Raw genomic sequence first — 24,724 nt, 5'->3', positions numbered from 1 at the left:
TGCGTGCGTGCGTGCGTGCGTGCGTGCGTGCGTGCGTGCGTGCGTGCGTGCGCGCGCGCATGTTTGCTGTTGTTGGGTGCCATTCCCACACGTGGGTGGGTTTCAGGATGTGGAACAAAACGCATGGCGCGACTTGTGGCCTCCCACTTATCGATTGTACTTCGAGGTAGATACGGCTATTGTTTAATGTTGTGTGCTCTCTACATATGTAATCTTTTTTTGTGTATGCAATTAACCTTTGACAAAACAACCATTGACCTTTTTGCTTGCAAACAGAGAAAAAGAAAGGTTTTCAGGGGATCTTGAGGTGGAACAATGTACATAACTGTTTGGCCCCAATCCCAATTGCCGATCCATGAGAATATTGCCGACGGGGGGCGAGACCGGAGAGGAGATTGTAGAAGACAGAAAGACCACTGACCTGCCTGTGGTGAGAGAGAGAGGCCCAAAGACTCAGCCTCATCGTGGGAGATACCAATGATCCTAAATGCTTTGGTTTCCACAGCGTGAAGCCGAGAAAGGTGAGAGGCAGGAGCACCAGCCCAGAAGGGAGAGCAGTATTCCATCATGCTAAGGACGAAAGCTTTATATATGGTCAGGAGCTCATGTGGGTTCGAGGAAGGACTTTGCGCGACGGAGGATTTTCAGTCAGCGATTGGCTTTGGAGGCCAGGTTGGAAATGTGGCTTTCCCAGGAAAAATCATAGCAGATAGTGAGACGCAGAAGCTTGAAAGAAAGGACTTCTTCCAGAGAATTGTTGAGAAAGTAGATTGGGGGGGGGGGGTCCAAACAGTCCTTTCGGAGAGACGTAGTGTGAGTGTGAGATTTGTCCGGATTGAAAGACATGTTCGATGTGTTGGACCAGTTTGTGATTTTTATCCAGATCTGCAGAGAATGAAGAAGCTGCTGTTTGCCGGTCTAAGGGATGACAGATGGAACGGCAGAGGGTGGAGTCATCAGCAAAGAGATATAGAGGATTTTCAGAGAGTCGGAGAGATCATTGATAAAAACGAGAAAAAGGACGGGGCCCAGGACGCTGCTTTGAGGAACTCCAGCTTGGACAGGACGAGGGGATAAGAGAATCCCATTCAGGGCCACACGTTGACTGTGACAGGAGAGGAAGTCTGTGTAGAAACATTTTATCATGATGGGTTTGGGGGTGATAAAAGAAATAAATTGATGATTATTAAAATAAAATATATTAATCCTGAAATAAATGTACTCAAATATGATATGATGTTTTAAGTATGTATCCATTTGGAATTAACATAATTATACTACTTCTCTGTACGGAAAGATCACCTGCATATTAAATGTGTAAATAGGTTGAACTTTGCCAGTATTAGTTGAATATAAAGAAGAATTGCCTGTCATGTCGAACAATTTTGAGAATTCTGTATGGAAGACACAAACGAGTTGGAATGTGGACTTAGGAAAATGTACAGGCGCTCTGGTCGCTTCAAAATTATAAATCTTCCCAGTTTTGGGAGAAGCAGACTGACTTTTAACCTACATAAAATGGAAACTTGTTTTAATGGCCATTGGAGTTGGCGTTTGACATCATTCCAGCATTCTGTGCTATTAATATGTCCGGGTTTGAGTATGTCTTCCAACCATTTAAGCAGGAGCTGTCAAAGAAGACAAGATAAGGTTCACCTGGAAATTGTCAAGACCGGGCGAACTGGCGTCAGCATCAGAAAATTATTTACAAACTGCGTCTTACTGGAAACTACAAAAAGATGAAGATTCTCCGGTTATGTTGAGAGATCTGGAACTCGTATGTATTGTCCAGAATCTCCTATGCGCATTCTAAATGTGTCCTGTGTTTTGAATAAATATTCTAATTGTATTGAAGGTTCAGAGTTTGTTTCTACATCTGCGAACCATGAGTGGAGATGGCCTTGGATACCATAGGAAGAGAGTTTGGTGAGTAGTGCAGGGTGCCAGACCCTGTCAAAAGCACGCGATATGTCACGGGATATGGCTCTGATTTCATGTCTGGCATTGAGTACCTCCATCCATTGTTGGGAGAGCAGAAGCAGCATATCCGGAGTAGAGTGACCTGGTCTCAAACCAAATTGAAGACCACAAATCAAGCCATTGGAGAAGAGGAAGGATTTAATGTCTGAAGCGATGATGGATTCCATAACCTTGCTGATGACTGGGAGAAGGCTGATTGGTGTGTAGTTGCAGGGATCTGTTTTTGCACCTTGTTTATGCAGGGCGGTGATGTTTGCTGATTTCCAAGCAGATGGCACATGACCTTGAGCAAATGAGAGGGTGAATAGAACAGTGAGCAATAAAGAGCAGATGAGCAGGTTTTAGGACACGTGGGCTGATGCCGTCTGGACCGGTTGCAGAATCTGAGTCGGTTTTACAGCAAGCTCTCTACCTTGTCAGGAGAAAAGGACACAGAGACCAGGGACAGTTGGGTGCAACTGGGTAAGGTGGGTAGAGAAAGCGATGGGTTTGGGACACAAGATTTCGATGCAAACACCGAGTTTAGACATTGAGCCTTTCATGTGCGGTATCGGCAGTGCGGCCATTTGAGGTAACGGAGGGGATGGAGGGGGAACATACACAAGTCTACCCTCTCCTGAGGGTAGATACACACTTGTTCCGAGCTTTGTGGAAGGAACTGAGATTGCCCTCAGTTGGGTTTGCTTTCCATGAGGCAAAGGCAAGTTGTTTCAGGACAACTGCCTCGCCACAAGCTTCAGTAAACCAAGGGCGGGAGGAAGGGAAGGACAACTGAAGACGAGAGGGGATAAAGCTGAGCATGAGGGAGAGCAAGTTTCTTTGAAATAATTCCCAGGACGAGTTGATGTTTGAGAAAGTAGCGATGGGAGACCAGTCTATAAGTTGGATGGCTGCTTGGAGACCCTGCCAGTCGGCCTGATTGAAATGCCAGACTCGACGGCGGTGAGGTGGTTCTTTCATAACAGGCAGAGATGTCCACTTTGACAAGGACGTGGTCAGAAGTACCAATTGGAGCGGAGGAAGAACAGCAGATATTTTCAGGGAAATTTGTCAAAATCAGATCCAGAAGAGATGGAGTACCATTGGTTGAGATCCGGGTAAGGAAGTTGATCTATTGAGTCAGTCCCAATGAGTGGCATGACGTGGCATCCCAAGTCTTTTGCTGAAGTGCCATGACAGGTGAGGGAGGTACCCACACCGAGCCAACTAGCATGATGACAATTGAAGTCACCACATATGAGGAAAAGAGAGTTTGGATGAGAGGATAGAAGTTGGTCCATGTTTTCGGATAGTGAGGTGTAAATTGAGTCATCACTGTTGGTGGACAATACAGTACACATATAAACATGAGGTGGGAATGGAGGGGAAGCTGTTGCCAGAGGTATTCCTGGGGGAGTGAGGGCAGTGCATGGAGAGTGAGGAATAGAGTATTTGATGAAGAGAGCAACTCCTCCACTAGGACGAGGCTCAGGTCTGTCATATCGGAGGAGGGAGTAACGTTTCTGTTGGACAGATTATGTCCGGTTTGTCAGTGGCAATCTGTATGGAAAGATCTGTCAGGTTTGAGCGAAGGCTCCGGATATTTGAGGTCCACACTGTTAATGAAGAGGGAGGGGAGGAGGCTTTGGGTGCAGGGGTTAGGAGGGGAGGGAGAGGGTCAGACAAGGGAGGAGGTGGGGGGGGAGGTAAGGAGAGTTGTTGAAAGAGTGTGGGGGATTGCAGAATAGCGAGGGGAGATGGCCGGATGAGGAGTAGAAAAGGCTCTGTGGTGCAGCTGGGTTGAGGTACAGTGGGGAGTAATAAGAGAGGAGGCAGAAGGCAGTTGAGGATTTGAGGAGGTGGAGTGATGAGATGGAGGAGAGAGGGCAGGGGAAGGAGGCAGCTTTGTGGATGTGAGGGGGGGGAAACTTTGAGAAGGGTGAGTGAGGGGGTGGATGGACGGAGAAGTGAGGTGGGGGCCAATTTTGAGAAGGGGTTGAGGGAGAATGGTGAGGGGGAAACTTGGAGGGGGATGAATGTAATGGTTGCTTTGAGAGGGGTGAGTTGGCACTGAAGTTGGAAAAAAATGACGAATGATGGAAAGCGAACATTCATTGCAAACTGGGTTTTTTTTTAATTTCTAGGTCAGAGAGGCGATTAAAGACATTTCTTGATGGATGCAATGAAGGTGAATTAAGAGAATGGAGAGAAGAAACGTTGTAACAGTTGGATTTTTTAGGCAAGGTATGAATGAAAAGTCGAATTGAGAGCAGTCTGTTCAAATAGAAAAAGAGTGGGGAATTATGATACACTAATGAGAACCACACGTGTGAAAGAGGAACATGAAGCATTATGAGAGATTGCTTTTATTATTACTATTATTATTATTATTATTATTATTATTATTATTGTTTTGTTTGTTTTTTGATAAAGATTGCATAAAGTGTATTGGTCAGTTAATTTTGTTTGTCTGTCTGTCGCCTACAGGTCACAATTCTAAACCGATCGTCATGAAACTTCACCAAGTCGTAGAGGTCGTCTCAACTGAGAAGCCTATTGATTTTGAGGTCAAAGGTCATCTTGAGGTCAAATTTCTGAAATTGTCATTTTTCATCCAATTGACTTGAAATTTGAGCAAGATTTGCATATTGCATCACTGGTTTGGGAAACCAACTATTTTTGAGGTCAAAAGTTGAAAGATCAACTCAATGTCAAGCTTCTAAAATCATCCGATTTTATTTGAAAAATTGTCAATTTTAATCTGATTGACTTTCAACTCACAAATATTGTTCAAATTTCATCACTGAATTGGGAAACCAACTATTTTCATAGGATTGACCTGAACTTTGATAAAGATTGTGAATTTTAATCTTAATGAAATGGACAATCTCATGTATCCATGGCAACCTTTGGAGAGGGGGATGGATTTTGCAAGTATCGTGCTCAGCACGACGTCTTTTTCTTATTATTGGGATTCGCTAGATATCCGTTATTGTCGGGGTTTCCGTGTGTGTGTGTGTGTGTGTGTGTGTGTGTGTGTGTGTGTGTGTGTGTGTGTGTGTGTGTGTGTGTGTGTGTGTGTGTGTGTGTGTGTGTGCAACGCAAGGCTCCACAGCACAAACCAGCAAACCGATTTCGATGAAACTTGGCGAACAGGTGCCAAATGGGCTGGGAGTGTGCGCGTTTGAGTTTTGTTGCGAAGCAACCACCCGTTGCTGTACAGCGGCCGAAAAACCGCGTTTTAAGAACTCAAACGGTAACTGATGTAGCGCGGCTTCTATGATGGGTAGAGCGACCGGACCAACTCCTGCCTATTCCTTGCATCCCCATCTAGTTATCGCGACAACGTAACGTTCCTCTATCTCTCATAGTTTCCGAATGGCAGCACTCCGAATGTGGAAAGGTGGTGAACCAGGGAATATGTTAAGTGACCTTGACCTCGGAAACCATCGACGGCGCAACGTTCAAATTCGGTGTATGGATAGAGTTTAATAACTAGTACAAAATTGAACCGCAGCATTTTTCCAGATTCGATCACCAAGGGTGTTGGGGCTGAAATACGCAAAATTCGAAAAAATACTTTTTCTCGACCTACGTTCACTATTTTCAATACTTGTCCTTCAGTTTTGAATGTGGAGAAACGAGACTTCGGAATTAAACACTTCGAGATATTTAGAAAATTTTACTCGAGCCGATTTTTGATTGAGGTTTTATTTTTAAAATGGTAGTCCTTTAAAAATTGGGTGTCTATTTACCGTCATTTTTTATGAGTGCCAGTTGGAAAAATACGCAATAGGAAAAATCTTGCCAGGCGGAGGAACAATTGTATGTGAACCAATACGTCTTGGCAATGAATCTTCGTCGGTGGATCGGTCAGAATGAAAAGCATCGTATCCAGCGCTTCGATCCCAGCGGATCCCTCGTCGCCTACCGGCTTGTTCTGTTTGTTCGTTTGTCTGTTTATCGCCTACAGGTCACAATTTTAAACCAATCTTCCCTAAACTTCACCACATGGTAGAGTTTGTCATCAGGAAGAAGCCTATTGTTTTTGAGGTCAAAAGGTCAACATAGGCCAAAGGTCAACAACTTAGGTGGGATTTATAAAATCCTCAATTTTCATCCGATTGACTTTAAATTTGAAGAGGATTTGTAATTCATGTCACTGAATTCAACTAGCCAATTATTTTTGATGACAACATCGGCGAAAAGGTCAACATAGGTCAAAGGTCACAACTTAGGTGAGATTTCTAAAAATCCTCAATTTTCATCCCATTGACTTGAAATTGGAAGAGGATTTGTATTATCAGGTCACTGGATTCAACCACAAATTATTATTTGAGGTCAACATAGGTTGAATTTCTAAAATTGTCAATTTTCATCCGATTGACTTGAAATTTGAAGAGGAGTTGCATATTTGGTCATTGAATTCAATCACCAATTATTTTTGAGGTCAAATTTGTTTTCTGGATTTTGCAAGTATCGTGCTCTGCATGACGTCTTCTTCTTATTTGTCTGTTTGTGTGCAGGATATCTCAAAAAGTTGCGGACGAATCCGGATGATATTTTGTGGACAGGTTCAGTGTGTGACAAGGATGAACTGATTCGATTTTGTTGAAGATCCGGATTAGGTGACTGGTATTTTTAAAGCGATGCTTCACCATTGAGAAACGGGGCCAAAAATGATAAATAGCACGATAATCTCAAAAAGTTGTTGACGGAGTCGGACGAAACTTTTTGGACACATTGGGTTTGTGACAAGGAAGAATTGATTCAATTCCGGTGAAGATCCAAATCCGGATCTGGATCCGAGAATTTTTTCAGTGATTCTTCACCATTGGGAGATCGGGCAAAACTCATATATAGCACGATATCTCAAAAGGTTGTGGACGGATTTGGATGAAACTTGGTGGACAGTTTGGGCGTGTGACTGCGCCAAATTGGTTCGATTTTGCTGAGGATCTGAATCCGGATCTGGATATGAGGATTATCTAATTTTTAAGTGATTCTTCACCATTGAGAGATGGGACTCAAAAACCATTATAATTATATAGCATGATATTTCAAAAATGTATTGGGCCTGATATGTTCTTGTGGATTCGGCATCACATGGCGGAGGTATGCGCTCAACCGAGTTCCCTTCTCGTTTATTTTTTTTTTTGATTTGCGTTTAGAAATACTCTAAATGACTAGTTTACTCCAAATATTTAAAGCACTGGCAAAAGCCGAAGTAAGTTTAACCAGTTAACACATGCCCTTCTTTAACCCTATCCAAAACAACTGTGTATGAGTAAATGTATTTTATACTCAGATGAAGAAGCCACAGAAACACGTACCCTTGACATTGAGTAGTACGGGCCGCTTGCCAAGATGATGATTACAGCACATGTTTCTCTTTTAAACAGATTGCATCGGCCTAGCGGTTGGATCAAACGTACTTTGCGTTGCTGGCCCAGTTCCAATTGTACTTGTACGTCTGCTTGAAGCCTCAATATGCGCTGTCTGGGAGAGAACTGTGCCGCTCTTGCCGACATCCTCCCTCCCTTACACAGACCGTCGACATCAGTCATATTCGTAAGGTCAACCGAGCATTATGTTGTGGGGGGTGGCCTGTTGTTGGTGATGGAATTTGGATGAACAGGTGCCGCCCGAAAATTTGATCTTCAGCCCTCTGGCGGTAGCAGCACATTGCAGTGGAACAGACACATCCAAGTGGAAATCGTTTCCAGAAGAGAACGGTTTTTATTTATTTATTTATTCCAGCCAGGATTTATTTGACTGGAGGAAGTTTGCAAAGCTTCACGTGGACTCTCATTCATAACTGATCTGTTTTTGATGTCAGTTATAACTGATAGGTATGATGGACTTGAGCGTCTCTCTTTTCGTGACGGATGTGGCTGAGATTGTTTCTTTTTGAGTAATTTTTTTTTTGTCAGTCCTGTCCAGCAGTTTTGAGAGGACAGCCAATGGAAGTGGAGCATCTTCCAACAACCCGAGTGTTGCTTCTACCCATGCTGCAGGTGAAATGGAATCTCAGATGTGTATCGAGCCTCGAGCCTTTTTGAAAAAGGTAATCAAACTTTTTCGGAGGGACCTTCAAATGTGGTTCATCATGTCTTTCAGTGTCTTCCATGCACAAATCCTGAAATTTTTCCCATCTAGTTAGCCATTATCTGAAGAGTGTTCATTATTTAACACAACTGCTGTAATTATAGCATCTTCCAAAAAACACTTGGAAGATGTACATCTTCCAAGTTGTTTTTTCACGCAAGGAGCCATCGCACAACACACACAAAATTCAGAGGGAAATTGAAAGGTAGTGGCCCCTATTAGTTCTAACTGATGGTCGAGATGAGGTTTGAGAGTTGGTGTTTTTGTACCTCCGTGACAAAGTCGCAGGAGGAATTACAGTTTTGGGTTGTCCATTCGTCCATATGTACGTACGTATGTACGTCCGTGCTAATTTTCTCTGTTTTCTATGGAACCGCTTTTCTGATTGACACAAATTTTTCACCATAGGTGTGACGACGCATGTAGAACATTCTAATGATAACTACGATGTCATCGGTTACGCGGTGTGACAGCCATGTTGGAAAAAAGGAAAAACTTTGGGTCTTCTGTATCTCCGAAACCGCTCAATGGGAAAAAAAATTGAAACTTGGCACGTGTGAAGTACTCCCCATGGGAAACAAGTGTGATTTTTTTTAATGATGTCATAGGTGGCTTAATTGTGACGTCATAATTGCTTATAGTACGTAGAACACTTTATCCGATGATTATGAAAAATTTGGAGGGTCATCTCGGGCTAAATTGTATGGGGTGGAAAAAAAATTGATGACGTCATCGGTCACTTGGTTTGGCAGCCATGTTTTCTTATGTGGGTGGAGGCAGTGTGACCACTCCTTGGCTTTTTTCACAAGATCTTGGCTATTCGTTGTTCACCTTGGCGTCTTGGTTTTCTAAAGGTTTTCTTGGCGTATCGGTTTTCTATTATCATCGCTTTTCTGAAACCTAGTGAATTATTGGCTTTTTTCATTGGCTCACCTTGGCATTTATGAAAATGAGTGGTCACATTGGGTGGAGGCATATCTGACGACGTCGAAGAGTGCCCTCATTTTCTTTATGATAGACTCTCAAATGTGAAAGGAGAATATTTTGAGAGCAGGTCGTTTGATTTTTTTTGTGCTCGATCATAGCGTTTGATAAGCCATGTCATGGTCAGCATCGGTTATTGAAATTGGATTCCATGGATGGAACTCCTAACTTTGAACTCGGTCACCTGTTTTTATGTCACATTATAACGGCAAATCTGCTTCCACTTAGAGGTGGTGCCAAAAGCCGGCTGTTTCGTCTACAATGGAATTACAATATATGCCATGCTCGCCTTAGGTCGATATTGGGTCGGTTGCGATAGTCCCTGTACCGATCAGTATATCATGGTTCACCACTGTAACGGTCCATTAAATCTTCCTGACCTATAACCGCCATGACCACTCTCAAGCTGATCTGGTCAGTAAGTGTACCAAAAAATAAACGTCAACCTAATTTGGTCCAATGCAAGACGAAGACCTCCCTCAACTCTCGTTGAGGGGTGTGATAAACTCTCCAGGCTTGCCAGATGCGGGGGTTGCAAGAATGCGCAGCCATGGGAATCGGACGACACCAGCCACTGGAGGAGGAAAATGGCGGGAGAGTGGAGGAACGACTTTTAACGAGCCGACCAAACAGCGAGCTCTACAAAATCGTGTACGTGTACCCTTTAAGTTTTGGTATAATGTGTAGGGTTCTGTGTCAACATAACTTGCTGACAGGCTGTAGGTTACTTGTGATGTATCCATTTGCTTTGCCAGGTAAAAGCCATCCTGCACACCGAGGGATATTGGATCCACGTTTCGCTCATCAACGTGGCCACCAGATTGAGCTCGCCTACTCGGAGCGAGGCTGGACGGTCCCCGCGGAGTTCGAGTGGGGCTGAGCGGTCCCTGCGGAGGTCGTGACGCGTGGAAACTTGGCCTGAAGCCAGGATCGCGCCGAGTGCCCTAAATAGAGCGCGAGCGGCGTGTGCGGCATGTGAAGAAGAAGAGTATTATTAAAAGGACCAAATAAGCTAAACCGAACGACCCGTTATTTACAACCCGAACAACACAAACAACACTGCTTTGTGGGTCACGTTGCCTCTGCACAGCGGCACTGCTCACAGCCCTCGCCGAGTGGATAGCCCACACCATGTGCTATTGGCACGATTCGAACGCACACACCCGTTAAGGAACGCAATCGCCGAAACTGCTTGCATTCTTGATGTCTCCATGTAAAAGATCTTCCAGATGGTGGAGTTTTCACTGCGATTACAAATGTTGTGTGGTGGCCCCTGGAGTCTTTCACCGATCGATGACGTCAGGAGCTGGATGACCTGCTTCCTTTCATCCCGACACGATGAATTGGCCAATTACTGTTTTGAAAAACGTGGAAGTTTTAAACGAAATTCCGTTTGTTTATTCATAACAAGTTATAACTGCGTACGAAGGATTCTAAGGTGAGAATCCTCCTTGATGGTGTGTGTAATCGATATATACATACACACTAATTGTGACTGAATGCAATTTTGAGTCCTCAAGAGGCAGGTTGCATTTGCACAATGCCTGGAGAATTTACAGAAGGAAGTTTTTTTTTTTTTTTTTTTTTTTTTTTTTTTTTTAATGGTAAATGTTGCGTATTAATAGAACCACCGCGACCTTGCGCTGTGTGCACGTGCTTGGTTGGAACAAACGAGATGTGGTTCAGTGTGCGACAACCCACACCCTTGCGTGTGATTCAAGATTCCATGCCATTGACACCTGCGGCGGCGACCCTCCTCCATGGCCTTGGATCGCCACGTCATGTATTAACGGGTCCTCTGGCACTGTGACGTCATAGTGAAAGGTGTGTAGGCGCGCGCGCACGCTATCGCCCACAGCACCAGTGTATCCCACGGTCCGATCTCCACCAATCCCCGGGTGCTCATTCAGTCCATTTTCTCGGTGATTACTAACAGGCAGAATATGTCTTTGTAATGTTGTCTGATGTTCCAAGTATAATTACTCCTTATGTAAATTGTATTGTGATAATTTGTGTGCCCTCGTTTCTAGGGGGGGGGGATGGGATTTCAACCTCCTACAGAATCCAGTCTCTGCATTTATAGGTGCACATCTGCTTGATAAGTGTGTTTGCTGGCCTGTGACGTCAGTGTAATAATATTTCAATCATGATTACAATGAGTTGTGGAATATCTAGGTCATACAGGTTAGCCTGTTCATGTTGCCATCTGAACCCCCGGACCATGATCCAGGGAACGCAGGTTCAAATCCCGAATACCATATGTTGATTAATATCATTTACTTGTGATTCATATAAAACCACAATGACACCATATATACACAAGCTTAATGAACCTCATATTGCTGGAAAAACAATAACAACTAAAGGGCTGCTATCCAAGGAGCTGGCTGGTTGTACATACTTCCTAGTATAGTCAACTCGTAATATTTGCACTTGAAATTCTGCCTCATAATAAAAACAAACGTATTTTGTTTGTTTTCAAAAAAAGCAGGACACCACGGACACCTCGGCTAAACACTTAATGCCTTCCTCCGGGAACAACAGTCATTATAATATCAAATAATAGAAAAATTAAATAACAAGTAGCAGGACATTCAAAGTACACCGCCCCCATGCCAAATAAATAAATAAATAAATCCTCCAGCACACGACATCGTCAGGGCGTCTGTGGCGCCTGGCGATGCCGCCTTGCAACACATGGAGTCAGAATTGGGAGGGAGCGGTGTACAATGATTTATTGATTAATTGCATAATTAAAATAAATGAATAGTAATTGAAAAATAATTTCTCAATCAATTGCTGAATAGCATACCTGAACCACCACTGTATCATGCAAATCTGTAACTTTTTGAAAATTAAGTAATTAATGGGAAAATGAATAATTAATTGATTAATCAATAAATCAAAAATAACCCTTATAGTTAAATCACTTGGTCACCGTCATGTCCAAATATCAGCTTCCTCGCTCAAAATATGCCTGAGATATTGCAAGGATGAGAAATAAAATAAATAAGTAATGAATAAAGCGATAATAATTAATCAATTAATTGATTATTCAAAAAATAACATTTTTGCCAAAGCACATCTTCACTTTTGTCCCCAAATTTCAGCTTCAAAGGATGGCTGAGATATCGCCTGGACAAGCAAGAAAGAAAATAATTAATCAATTAATTAATAAATAAACCAAAAATACTCTTCATAGTAAAATCACTTGGTCACTGTCATGTACAAAGATCAGCTTCCGAGCTCAAAAGGTGCCTGAGATATTGCCAGGATGAGAAATAAAATAAATAACTAATGAATATATCAATGATAATTAAGTAATTAATCAATTAATTGATCAATCAAAAAATAAAAAAATAACATTTTTGCCAAAACAGATCTTCACTTTTGTCCCCAAATTTCAGTTTACTAGCACAAAGGATGGCCGAGATATCGCCCGGACAAACAAACAAACAAATATGAAAGTGGTGTAGTTTTATAGGTTTTAGGGTAAATCCAATATGTCTGCCAAACCATGTGACCTATGACATCATATGTGTGACCCTTTTGTTCCTCATGCATAGGCAGTCATATGTGTGAAGTTTAGCCTCGATCTTTTCAGCCATTTCAGAGAAGAGGATTTTTTTAAGGTTTTAAAAAAAACAAACAATATGGCTGCCGAATCACGTTACCGATGTTGTCATCAAAAATTTTTTTTGTGGACCATGATAACCCTAGATGACCCTCAAACATTTTTATACTTATCGGATGTAGCATTCTACATATGCAATTATGACGTCATGATGAAGGTACCTATGATGTCATAAAAAATACCACACATTCCGCTTGAGGAGTACTTCCTATATGCCACTTGTACACCCTTGGCTTGGGGAACACTTGTGTGAAGCGTCCCCGAGATTTGTCCAGCCGTTCTGGAGAAGATTTTATGGGTTTTAGGGTAAATGCAACATGGCTGTTAAACCCATGTGACCAATGACATCATATGTGTGAACCTTTTGTTCCTCATGGACAGGCGGTCACACGTATAAAGTTTTGCCTTGATCTGTTCAGCCACTTCAGAGAAGAAGAATTTTGAAGGTTTTTTTTTTTTTTTAAACAATATGGCTGCCAAATCACGTAACCAATGACCTCATGAAATTTTTTTTCTGTGGACCATTTTATCCTTCAATGATCCTCAAAATGTTTCATACTGATTGGATGTGGTGTTCTACATATACAATTATGACGTCATAACGAAGGCACCCATGACGTCATTAAAAAAAAAACACATTCCCCATGAGGAGTACTTGCCATGTGCCAAGTTTCAATTTTTTCCTTGGTGCAGTTTCAGAGATAAAGCTCTACAAAGTTTTTTTTCTGATTTTCCAATATGGCTGCCAATTTCTGATTTTCAAATTTTCCAAATTGGTCGATGTAAACCTTTTAGGTCGATATAATTTTACGAAATTTCAATGCGGGACTGTCGCAGGGTTGGTGACATTAATCTCTGAAAATTTCAGTACGGTCGGTTGAGCGGTTTGGGCTGGCGGACAGACACACACACACACACACACACACACACACACACACACACACACACACACACACACACACACACACACACACACACACACACACACACACACACACACACACACACACACGATCAACATACTTGTAAATTTTTTTTATTTTTTTTGCCAAGTAACAAACGGACCCAAATGCAATACCCCCTCCTCTGGCCAGGGTAACAATTAATACTGCTGTATTTACAGAACCAACATCTGTCAGTGAGATTACCTTCAAAACTGGCCCTTGATATTTCCAAGGTACACCAATAGGAGGAGGGCAAATTAATGCAATGACTCATAATCCTGGATCGGTGAGTTACAATTACAACTGCAATCTTCACACCATTTCAACTCGATATTTCAACCATAATTGGCAGAAACAGAACTGTCAAGTCCTCACGTATGTAGTAGCTCGGACTCGTGTGCGGGCAATATTGTACTCGTGTTCACTCCAACCAGCACGAACACTCGTACATGCGCCAGCTTCAGTGGAATGTCAGGCTTGGCCAGCTGGTTTGTGAGAGCTTGGGCCGAAACATTCTCATGCTGACCCCTCACGAAGGTGGGATTAATTCGGCTCGGTAAACTAGTTGTTGTAGTTATAGTAGCTTTATATTTTTATATTCCATGGCATGCTCCTTCAAAACTTAATTTACTAATGACAAGGAAGGCATTCATTGCCATTTCCAAACAACTTTGATAACGGTTATTAAAACACACACACACACACACACACACACACACACACACACACACACACACACACACACACACACACACACACACACACACACACACACACACACACACACACACACACACACACACACACACACACCGCTTGTGTTTGTGTACAAACATCAGGATTTGACATGTATACTATACTTATTTGGGGGATGTTGGAAGCCTGATCTTTGTAGAGAGCGGTCCCTCCTCCTTTCCCCCCTGCTGCCCCCCCTCCTGTCCCCCTTCCTCATCCAATTCCTAACTGTCCTCCCTCCCGTCATCCTCCTGTCGCGCGTTGTCCATAATAGGCGCTTCGGGTGGGACGAGAATCCGAACTCGTCGATTCGCTGGCAAACAGCCGCGGCGATGGTTCCAAATGTGAGGAGTGCGAACACCTTCCCAAGCCCGCTCCGTGGCCCGCGGTTATGGTGGTTTGGAGTGCGGGGTCAGTCGGAACGACCCGCTCCATGCCCGGATGAGGTCAAGGCCTTTCCCGAGTCCGAGCGGCGGCTCTGCCAAGCTCGACCTATCCCGCTCACTAATAATAGCTTGCTCCGTGCGGGGGTGCGAATTCTTACAGCAGCATTGCCCGGAAGGAGGGGAGGGGGGGGACTGTGGGCAGAGCTGGCCTGAGATTCGGTTATTGAGAACATGGCTTGGGGCCGATAGCAAAGAGTGTGATGACGCAGGAAAGGGAGCGGTCGGCATTTCAGTTTTAAACTAACCTGACTTACCATGTTATTAAAGGGAAAGAAAAAGCAAATGAGCGAAAAACTGGTGATCATCAGATCTCAGCATTGTTGACTTTTCACTTTATGTGCTTGTTATGAAATAACTTGCAAAAGTACCCATCCCCAGTGATGGGAAAAACAAACAAAAGTACCCATCCCCAGTGATGGGAAAAACAAACAAAAGTACCCATCCCCAGTGATGGGAAAAACAAACAAAAGTACCCATCCCCAGTGATGGGAAAAACAAACAAAAGTACCCATCCTCAGCAATGGGGAAAACAAACAAAAGTACCCATCTCCAGTGATGGGAAAAACAAACAAAAGTACCCATCTCCAGTGATGGGAAAAACAAGCAAAAGTACCCATCCCCAGTAATGGGGAAAACAAACAAAAGTACCCATCCTCAGTGATGGGAAAAACAAACCTCAGTGATGGGAAAAACAAACAAAAGTACCCATCCTCAGTAATGGGGAAAACAAACAAAAGTACTCATCCCCAGTGATGGGAAAACAAACAAAAGTACTCATCTCCAGTGATGGGAAAAACAAGCAAAAGTACCCATCCCCAGTAATGGGGAAAACAAACAAAAGTACCCATCTTCAGTAATGGGGAAAACAAACAAAAGTACCCATCCTCAGTAATGGGGAAAACAAACAAAAGTACCCATCCCCAGTAATGGGGAAAACAAACAAAAGTACCCATCTTCAGTAATGGGGAAAACAAACAAAAGTACCCATCCTCAGTAATGGGGAAAACAAACAAAAGTACCCATCCTCAGTAAAGGGGAAAACAAACAAAAGTACCCATCCCCAGTGATGGGAAAAACAAACAAAATTACCCATCCCCAGTGATGGGAAAAACAAACAAAAGTACCCATCCCCAGTGATGGGAAAAACAAACAAAATTACCCATCCCCAGTGATGGGAAAAACAAACAAAAGTACCCATCCCCAGTGATGGGAAAACCAAACAAAAGTACTCATCCCCAGTGATCGGAAAAACAAACAAAAGTACCCATCCCCAGCGATGGGAAAAACAAGCAAAATTACCCATCCCCAGTAATGGGAAAAACAAACAAAAGTACCCATTCTCAGTGATGGGGAAAACAAGAAAAAGTACCCATCCCCAGTAATGGGGGAAACAAACAAAAGTACCCATCCTCAGTAATGGGGAAAACAAACAAAAGTACCCATCCCCAGTAATGGGGAAAACAAGAAAAAGTACCCATCCCCAGTAATGGGGAAAACAATCAAAAGTACCCATCTTCAGTAATGGGGAAAACAAACAAAAGTACCCATCCTCAGTAATGGGGAAAACAAACAAAAGTACCCATCCCCAGTAATGGGGAAAACAAACAAAAGTACCCATCCTCAGTAAAGGGGAAAACAATCAAATGTACCCATCCCCCGTGATGGGAAAAACAATCAAAATTACCCATCCTCAGTGATGGGAAAAACAAGAAAATGTACCCATCCCCATTGATGGGAAAAAAATCAAAATTACCCATCCTCAGTGATGGGAAAAACAAGAAAAAGTACCCATCCCCATTGATGGGGAAAAAAAAATCAAAATTACCCATCCCAAATGATGGGGGGGGGGGGAGCAAAAGTACCCATCCAAAGTAATGGGGGGAAAAAAAGCAAAAATACCCATCCCCAATGATGGGGGAAAAAACAAGCCGAAGTACCCATCCCCAGTGATGGGGAAAACAAGCAAATGTACCCCTCCCTAGTGATGGCAAAAGTTCAAGTTGATCGATCAATATAAATTATTTCACAGAATTGAAAAAGGGTACTTGTGTTGCACTCTTGGTTTCACTCAGGGCCAAAGCTTGAAGCTATTTGCACCACCCACCGTGAAATGGTGGTGCAACATCGGGCGGTGGAGGTTTGGATTTGTCTAAAAAGAGGGCAATTAACAAAAAATTGTGTTATTCCATGAAGATTTTTATTAAATCTACTTTAATCCAGATGTTCATGTTGATTTTAATGATTTCTGGAAAGGACAATAAAGTGACTGACTATACTGTATCATGAAAGGTGAAACGAAAATGTACGGGAGACAGACGAATGCCGTAAATAGGAGACAGACTAATACGTGGACAGACACCACGGTTCGCAATATATGTGAGATAGCAGAGGCCTGTGGGAATTCCACATTATGTAAAATCTGATTTCAAAACCTCAACTTTCCCATCCTCCACATCTCTCCTCCCTCCCTCTCTCTCTGCCGTCCCTCCCCCTCTCCTCCCTCCCTCTCTCGTACCTCCTCGAACACCCCTGCCCCCTCTCCCCACATCGCACCTGACCAGAAACTGCTATTAAAATGTATTTTTCCTTTTTAAATATCAATATTAATCTGATTTTATTCCCGTTTTTTGAAACCGAGTCTTAAACCATCTTAGCGACGATGAAATATGAAATCAGATATCGAATTGGAGTTCAGGTAAAGCCGTGAGAGAGTCAGAAAGTGCAAGCCTTACAAAAGAGGATGGTAAGAGAGGTCCTTACAAAAGAGGACCTCTCTCGCTCTGAAAGGACCGTCTGGCAAACCCTGCCATCGACTTTCTTAACAATCCTCATGAGGAAGTTCAGTCATTCAAACTTCTAGGTCTCACTCTCAACTATGATCTTTCTTGGGCAAACCACATTTCAAAGTTGGCAACTAAAGCCAGCCGCCGACTGAGTATCCTTCATCATACAAAGTCCTTCCTTGGCACACTTGAACTCCTATCTACCTACAAGGCCTTCATCCACAGCTTGATGGAGTACTGCTCTCCCCCTCTGGGATTGTTCCCCTGCCTCACAAATTGCTCAGTTTGACACCATGGAAACCAAGTCCTCCAATATCATTGGAATCTCTTTCAATGAAGCAAAATCTATGGGCCATTCACTTCGCCATCACAGACAGGTCGGTGGTTTCTGCATCTTCTACTGCCTCTTTTCTGGTCTTACACCCTCTACTCTTTCCATGCTTTCTCCCTCCACCCTCAAGCTTCTGCAGGGCTCACGTAGTCCACAATCAACCCCCTTATGGTGAAACTATCTAATTCCGGAATCACTGCTCACCTCCACTCAATTGTTCCTCTTTTCCCCCCTTCTCAACTTCCATGTCCTCTTCAACCTCATTCTTCCCTCCAGGTCTTCATGACAACTGTTCATCACCATCTCAGATCGTCCACAATCCAAAACCATGATCTTTTCTACCCTCGTTAACCCCACCCAAATACCTCCTCCTTCCAATTATCCAGTTTTCCCTCCTTGGAGTTTACTTCTTTTTCCATCTTGTCCACCCCATGCATCATCTGTATCCATCTTGTCCACCCAATGCATCCTCTTTATCCATCTTGTCCACCCAATGCATCCTCTTTATCCATCTTGTCCACCCAATGCATCCTCTTTATCCATCTTGTCCACCCAATGCATCCTCTTTATCCATCTTGTCCACCCAATGCATCCTCTTTATCCATCTTGTCCACACAATGCATCCTCTTTATCCATCTTGTCCACCCAATGCATCGTCTGTATCCATCTTGTCCACCCAATGCATCATCTGTATCCATCTCGTCCACCCCATGCATCCTCTATCCATCTTGTCCACCCCATGCATCGTCTGTATCCATCTTGTCCACCCCATGCATCCTCTATCCATCTTGTCCACCCCATGCATCGTCTGTATCCATCTTGTCCACCCAATGCATCCTCTTTATCCATCTTGTCCACCCCATGCATCCTCTATCCATCTTGTCCATCCAATGCATCATCTGTATCCATCTTGTCCACCCAATGCATCCTCTTTATCCATCTTGTCCACCCCATGTATCCTCTATCCATCTTGTCCACCCCATGCATCCTCTATCCATCTTGTCCACCCAATGCATCCTCTTTATCCATCTTGTCCACACAATGCATCCTCTTTATCCATCTTGTCCACCCAATGCATCGTCTGTATCCATCTTGTCCACCCAATGCATCATCTGTATCCATCTCGTCCACCCCATGCATCCTCTATCCATCTTGTCCACCCCATGCATCATCTGTATCCATCTTGTCCACCCCATGCATCCTCTATCCATCTTGTCCACCCCATGCATCGTCTGTATCCATCTTGTCCACCCAATGCATCCTCTTTATCCATCTTGTCCACCCCATGCATCCTCTATCCATCTTGTCCATCCAATGCATCATCTGTATCCATCTTGTCCACCCCATGCATCCTCTTTATCCATCTTGTCCACCCCATGCATCATCTGTATCCATCTTGTCCATCCAATGCATCCTCTGTATCCATCTTATGCACCCGATGCATCTGTGTTTTCCATCCTGTTTTTGTCTGTTATGTCCTGATCCGTTCAATGTACTAGCTTTTGTAGGAGCCTCGACTATGTCGACAAAAAAAGTCTCTGTAAGTTGAGTGGAAAAAGCCACATGTTACCTTAGTGAGTTCCTGATTGGCTGTGGAACACCTGATACGAGGAAAGTTGCTGGACTTTAGGATTCGAAAGCATCCGCTCTGAGTTTGGGAGGTTGGCAGTGGGAACCCAACCCCGGCGGAGTTAAAGAACAAGTACAGGTACATTCAAAGTACACCCCCCATGCCAAATAAATAATAATAAATAAATAAATAACAAATCCTCCAGTGCATGACATTGCTGGTGACACTACCGTGCAGCTCATGGAGACAGAATTGGGAGGGAACGGTATACAATAATTGATTGATTAATTGCACAATTAAAATAAATAAATATTTTCTTCATCGATTGGCTAACAGCTTACCAAAACAGCCACTGTTTCATTCGAATCTGTAACTTTTTGAAAATTAAGTAATTCATCGAAAAATGAATAATTCAATTAACTGATTAATCAATAAATCAAAAAAATACCCTGTACAGCCAAATCACTTGGTCACTGTCATGTTCAAATATCAGCTGCTGGGCTCAAAAGGTACCCGAGATATTGCCCAGATGAGAAATAAAATAAGTAATTAATAAATTGATGATAATTAAGTAATTAATCAATTAATTGAGTAATCAAAAAAATATATAAAACCTCTTTTTTTTTTGCCAAAAAGAACATCTTCACTTTTGTCCCCAAATTTCAGCTTCATAGCTCAAAGAATGGCTGAGATATCGCCCAGAGAAACAAGAAAACTAACAAATGGAGTAAAAACCGAGTTCTGCCTTCCTTCTGCACTTGGCGATGACTTCATGCATCGCCTACAGATGGAATTGGGAAGGAGCGGTGCACAACAGAGGTCAAAAGGCGTATAAAAAATTAATTCTGGGTTTTACCACCTTTTTACCAAGTGTCGATGACATCACCCTCATCTAACATGTCACATTAGTTCTCCATGTCTGTTGTTTGTGTCCTTTATAACATCTTCAAAAACAGTAAGTTTCCTGTTTGGAATGATTTTAAATTTTCTTTGACTGCCATGCAGATGGACAGAGTAAACTCATTATCTCACTCCTCTCTGCACATGTGCGGTAAGGACGAATTCAGAGCCAAAGTAGTGCTAAACGGCAAACTTGTCTTCCGATTCATGTTCAAAATATAACATCGAGTTTAAATAAGTTGTTCCTCGATCATAAACTGATAAGGCAGACGTACAGACATGAACCAATTAAGCCTATGCACTAAGCGAGTGACGCCACAGCGGAAGGTAAGGCTCCGCCATATTGAGTGGCAAAAAAATCATGGCTACCACGCACGTGTCACGCGAACTTCCGGGCTATTTCCATGGATTAGATGATATTCCTAAGAGGTACTGCGAAAAACTGAAGCTGTGTGGTCTTAGTGAAGATCCTTATATTATTTCAAAGGATAAATGGACAACAGAAAGGAAATTTTGGCCTCAAATAGTTTTCCCTGACATCTATGTTTACCTTGTTGAAACGCCGAGTCTATACACTCAAGCCAGTCTGAAAGCCTTCAAGAGTATGGACGCTTACTCATATTATGTCGCCGGGTTTGTTAGTGACATAATCTCGATGAAAGCTGACAAGAACTGTATTATCGTGAGGGCAAAGGTAAGCCTGTTTTCTTTCATTTCACTATTATTGTATTCGTTGTTGCTTGTTTTGTTCAGCAACCAGCGTCACTTTTTTTAACCTGACTGCTGCCACAAGCTAATTTCAAGTGAAGTGTCTAAATGCTAAGTTTGTAGAAAAATCTTCGTTCGTCAGTTTACTTACAAATACATTATATTTTTTCCATGACAAACATACGGTGTAATGCCACACTGCTGTGGATATTTCCAAGTGCTAGTTAACCTCCGCCATCGAAGATGGACGGAGGTTACTGTTTTCACCCCTGTCTGTTTGTTGGATTCGCTATATATGCTAGATATCCCTTATTGTCGGGTTTTCTGTCTGTCTGTTTGTGTGTATGTGTGTCTGCAACGCGAGGCTCCACAGCATGAACCAGCGAACCAATTTCGATGAAACTTTGCCAACATGTAGAATATATACTGGGAATGTGCGCGTTTGAATTTCGGTGCCTAGCAACCACCCGTTGCTGTGCAGCGGCCGAAAACCCGCGTACAGTATTTTCAATACTTGTCCTTCAGTTTTGAATGTAGAGAAACGAGACTTTGGAATTAAACACTTCGAGATATTTAGAAAATTTTACTGGAGCCGATTTTTGATTGAGGTTTTATTTTTCAAATGGTAGTCCTTCAAAAATCGGGTGTCTCTTCCCCGTCATTTTTTATGAGGGGCTTTGGAAAGTGGGCGGAGCTTAGGGAAAGTGGACGTGGTTGATGAAAAGTGGGAGTGGTGTAGGAAAGTGGGTGTGGCTTGTGAAAAATATTGTGTGGCTCAGGAGGTGTGGTCAAACAAGAGCATTGAGAGAAGTTTATCGGGTTTTCCGTGTGTGTGTGTGTGTGTGTGTGTGTGTGTGTGTGTGTGTGTGTGTGTGTGTGTGTGTGTGTGTGTGTGTGTGTGTGTGTGTGTGTGTGTGTGTGTGACTGCAACGCGAGGCTCCACAGCACAAACCAGCAAACCGATTATTTTTCAAATGGTAGTCCTTCAAAAAAATAGGGTGTCTATTTACCGTCATTTTTTATGAGGAGTGCCAGTTGGCAAATTACGCAATAGGAAAAATCTTGCCAGGCAGAGGAACAATTGTATGTGAACAAATACGTCTTGGCAATGAATCTTGGTCGGTGGCTTGGTCAGAATGAAAAGCATAGTATCCAGCGCTTCGATCCTCGCGAATCCCTCGTCGCCTACCGGCTTGTTTGTTTGTTTGTGAACAGTATTACGGAAAAACTCCTGGACGGATTTCGACAAAACTTGGTGGGGGGATTAGGTCTAGTCCAAGGATCATGACATTAGATTTTGGACTTGGTCCAAAGTCCAATATGGCCGCTATGGCGGCCATTTTGAAAAAAAAAATTGTTTTTGCATTTCTACATGTTTTAAGTGATTTCCAACCCCAAAAAAAATTTGTGAGAGAAAAAACAAAACAAAATTTTGCAACTTTTTTCAAAAAAATTTCGATTTTATTTGAAGAATATTTGAATTTTTTTTGCATTTCTACATGTTTTAAGTGATTTCCAACCCCCCCCCCAAAAAAATATTTGTTAGAGAAAAAAAAAACATTTTGCAACTTTTTTTTCAAAAAAATTTCGATTTTTTTTTTTTTTGGCATTTCTACATGCGCGTCGATCTCGTTTGGTTTATTCAATCATCGTTCAGTAGAGTCTGATCCGTTTTGACCTACAATGAATAGGATATCAGGTTCACTTAAGTGACCCAGCAGTATTGGCGGCGGAGGTTTTGCACTCTACCGAGTGCTCCCCCTCTCGTTTTTTTATGTATTATACATATCGATGTGACTTTCTGTAGTGAAACAACTCAGAACTGTGCGCGTTAGACAGCTGTTAGAAAGGCGATCGAGCCTACCTCATTCTGTAAATAAAACAAGGGATATAATGCATTTTAATGATACAAATCAGACAATATTTTGTAACCACCAGCTATTTAATAGCGAACGCAGTGAGCTTCATACTTAACGCGTGCACATGAGAGAATAGGAAAAAAAACAACAACAACCCTATACCCCTGGCTATTTGGAATCCGTGTCGTTACCTATGGCCTTTTGCTTCCGGTTGTTTTTAAACGCTGTGCGGTGTATAAACACGATTGGGTTTTATTTCTATCTTGTGAATATTACTTAACGCGTGCACATGAGAGAATAGGAAACCACAAAAACAACACAATACCCTGCCAATTGTGAATCCGTGTCGTTGGCTATGACCATTTTGCTTCCGTTTTTTTTTTTTGCTTCTGTTTTTTTTTTTTGTTTCTGGTTTTTGTCATGGGGAATGATGCATGCTGGGAGATAAAGGCATCATCGGAAACATGAAGGACCCAATTAATATCAGACATGGTGTATATTTCCTCCAGTGATTTTAATAAAGATATCTCCCGCATCATCAAAAAATAATTTTTAATCGTGATTTACGTTATTTGATCGCTAATTTCGAAGTAACCGGAAATTGCGTGTACAGATTTGAACAAGTTGTAGGTAAAGTCAGAAGTGAATGTAAGAAGAATACTACGTTCACTTCTCATATTTTTTTTTTTCAGATGAGATCCTGTTCTCGGTGGTGTAGTTGTCGTTGTGAAGGTAATCTTGAGGTAATATTAATTTTTTTAGATGAGATCCCGTTCTCGGCGGTGTAGTTGTCGTTGTGAAGGTAATGTTTAGGAATTTTTTTTTCAGATGAGATCCTGTTCTAGGCGGTGGAGTTGTTGTTGTGAAGGTAATGTTAAGGTAATATTTATTTTTTCATAGCAAAAAGACTGTTTAATTTGATATATTTAAGAAGCGAATGTAAGAAAAATTCTACGTTCGCTTCTCGGTTTTGCCTATTCCATATTACCAACTACTGAAATAACGTATCAGAAATTAGTTACATACCGGAGACAAAATGAAGGCGACACAACCAGTCATGTTCTCCAGGTCGCCATTGTTCTCTTCTCAGAACAGATATCCAAAGATTTCGTCGGTCTACTTCGGCGGGAAAGCGGTAAAACTGCCCTCCAGAGCCTTTAGTATATCGCTGAGTACATCCCGGGGCACAACAACTCTTCCCCATTATGAGAAAAAAAATCGCTTGCTTGGAAATAACGGTGTAGTTGAAGTGGAGACTATCGGTTGTTATGGACGCGGTAATACTTTCTTTCCACTCAATATGGCGGAGCTGCCACAGTCACGTGACCGGTGACGTCATCTGAATAAGGCCTATTGTTTAACCCTGCTTTTCGTTTCGTGTGCGCAGGGTAAAAACGGTACCTGCTGCTTCTTTGAGGCTCAGCATTTAAAGGACAGAGCATCGACAAACCCCATCGGTTGTCATCCATTGGGGAGGAGGAAATTCCTCCTTAATTGCCCTGCTGAGTGTGCGTCAGGTCAGGTTCGATCTGTGACCTGCTACAGGTACCATGTAAACCTGTACTAACCTGTTCCATGGTCGGGTTGTCGGCGACTAAACCGTCTCCCCCACCAGGTTTTCTGGTGAGGAGGGTGTTTGGATATGGACACCCAGCAGGATTAAAAACAAAACCTGTCAAAGGGCGGAGGAGCTCCTTGTGATCCAACGGCCATCCATATCTAGTGCCCAACTGTGTCTGCGGACGTCCTCCTGCAGTTGGGTT

At 42.7% G+C, this 24,724-nt stretch overlaps 1 long non-coding RNA gene across 4 annotated transcripts; it reads left to right on the top strand.

Annotated features, from left to right (window-relative positions):
* Window positions 1-3,985: 3,985 nt before the first annotated feature.
* On the top strand, window positions 3,986-24,472 carry LOC147027852 (uncharacterized). Of its 4 annotated transcripts, none has more exons than XR_015057309.1 (4): window positions 3,986-7,811; window positions 7,893-8,026; window positions 9,566-9,702; window positions 24,349-24,472. It is a non-coding gene; the product is annotated as an uncharacterized LOC147027852 (long non-coding RNA). The 4 variants fall into 4 exon arrangements; XR_015057311.1 differs by adding an exon at window positions 9,807-10,875 and having other exon boundaries at window positions 3,986-8,026; XR_015057308.1 differs by having other exon boundaries at window positions 3,986-8,026.
* The last annotated feature ends 252 nt before the right edge of the window (window positions 24,473-24,724 follow it).

Source organism: Eptatretus burgeri, chromosome 4, assembly GCF_056783735.1.
Source record: "Eptatretus burgeri isolate ZD-2024b chromosome 4, Ebu_testis_v1, whole genome shotgun sequence".
NCBI lineage: Eukaryota > Metazoa > Chordata > Myxini > Myxiniformes > Myxinidae > Eptatretus > Eptatretus burgeri.
The sequence above is the reverse complement of the archived record's forward strand: the minus strand, read 5'-3'. Positions and strand labels throughout refer to the sequence as shown.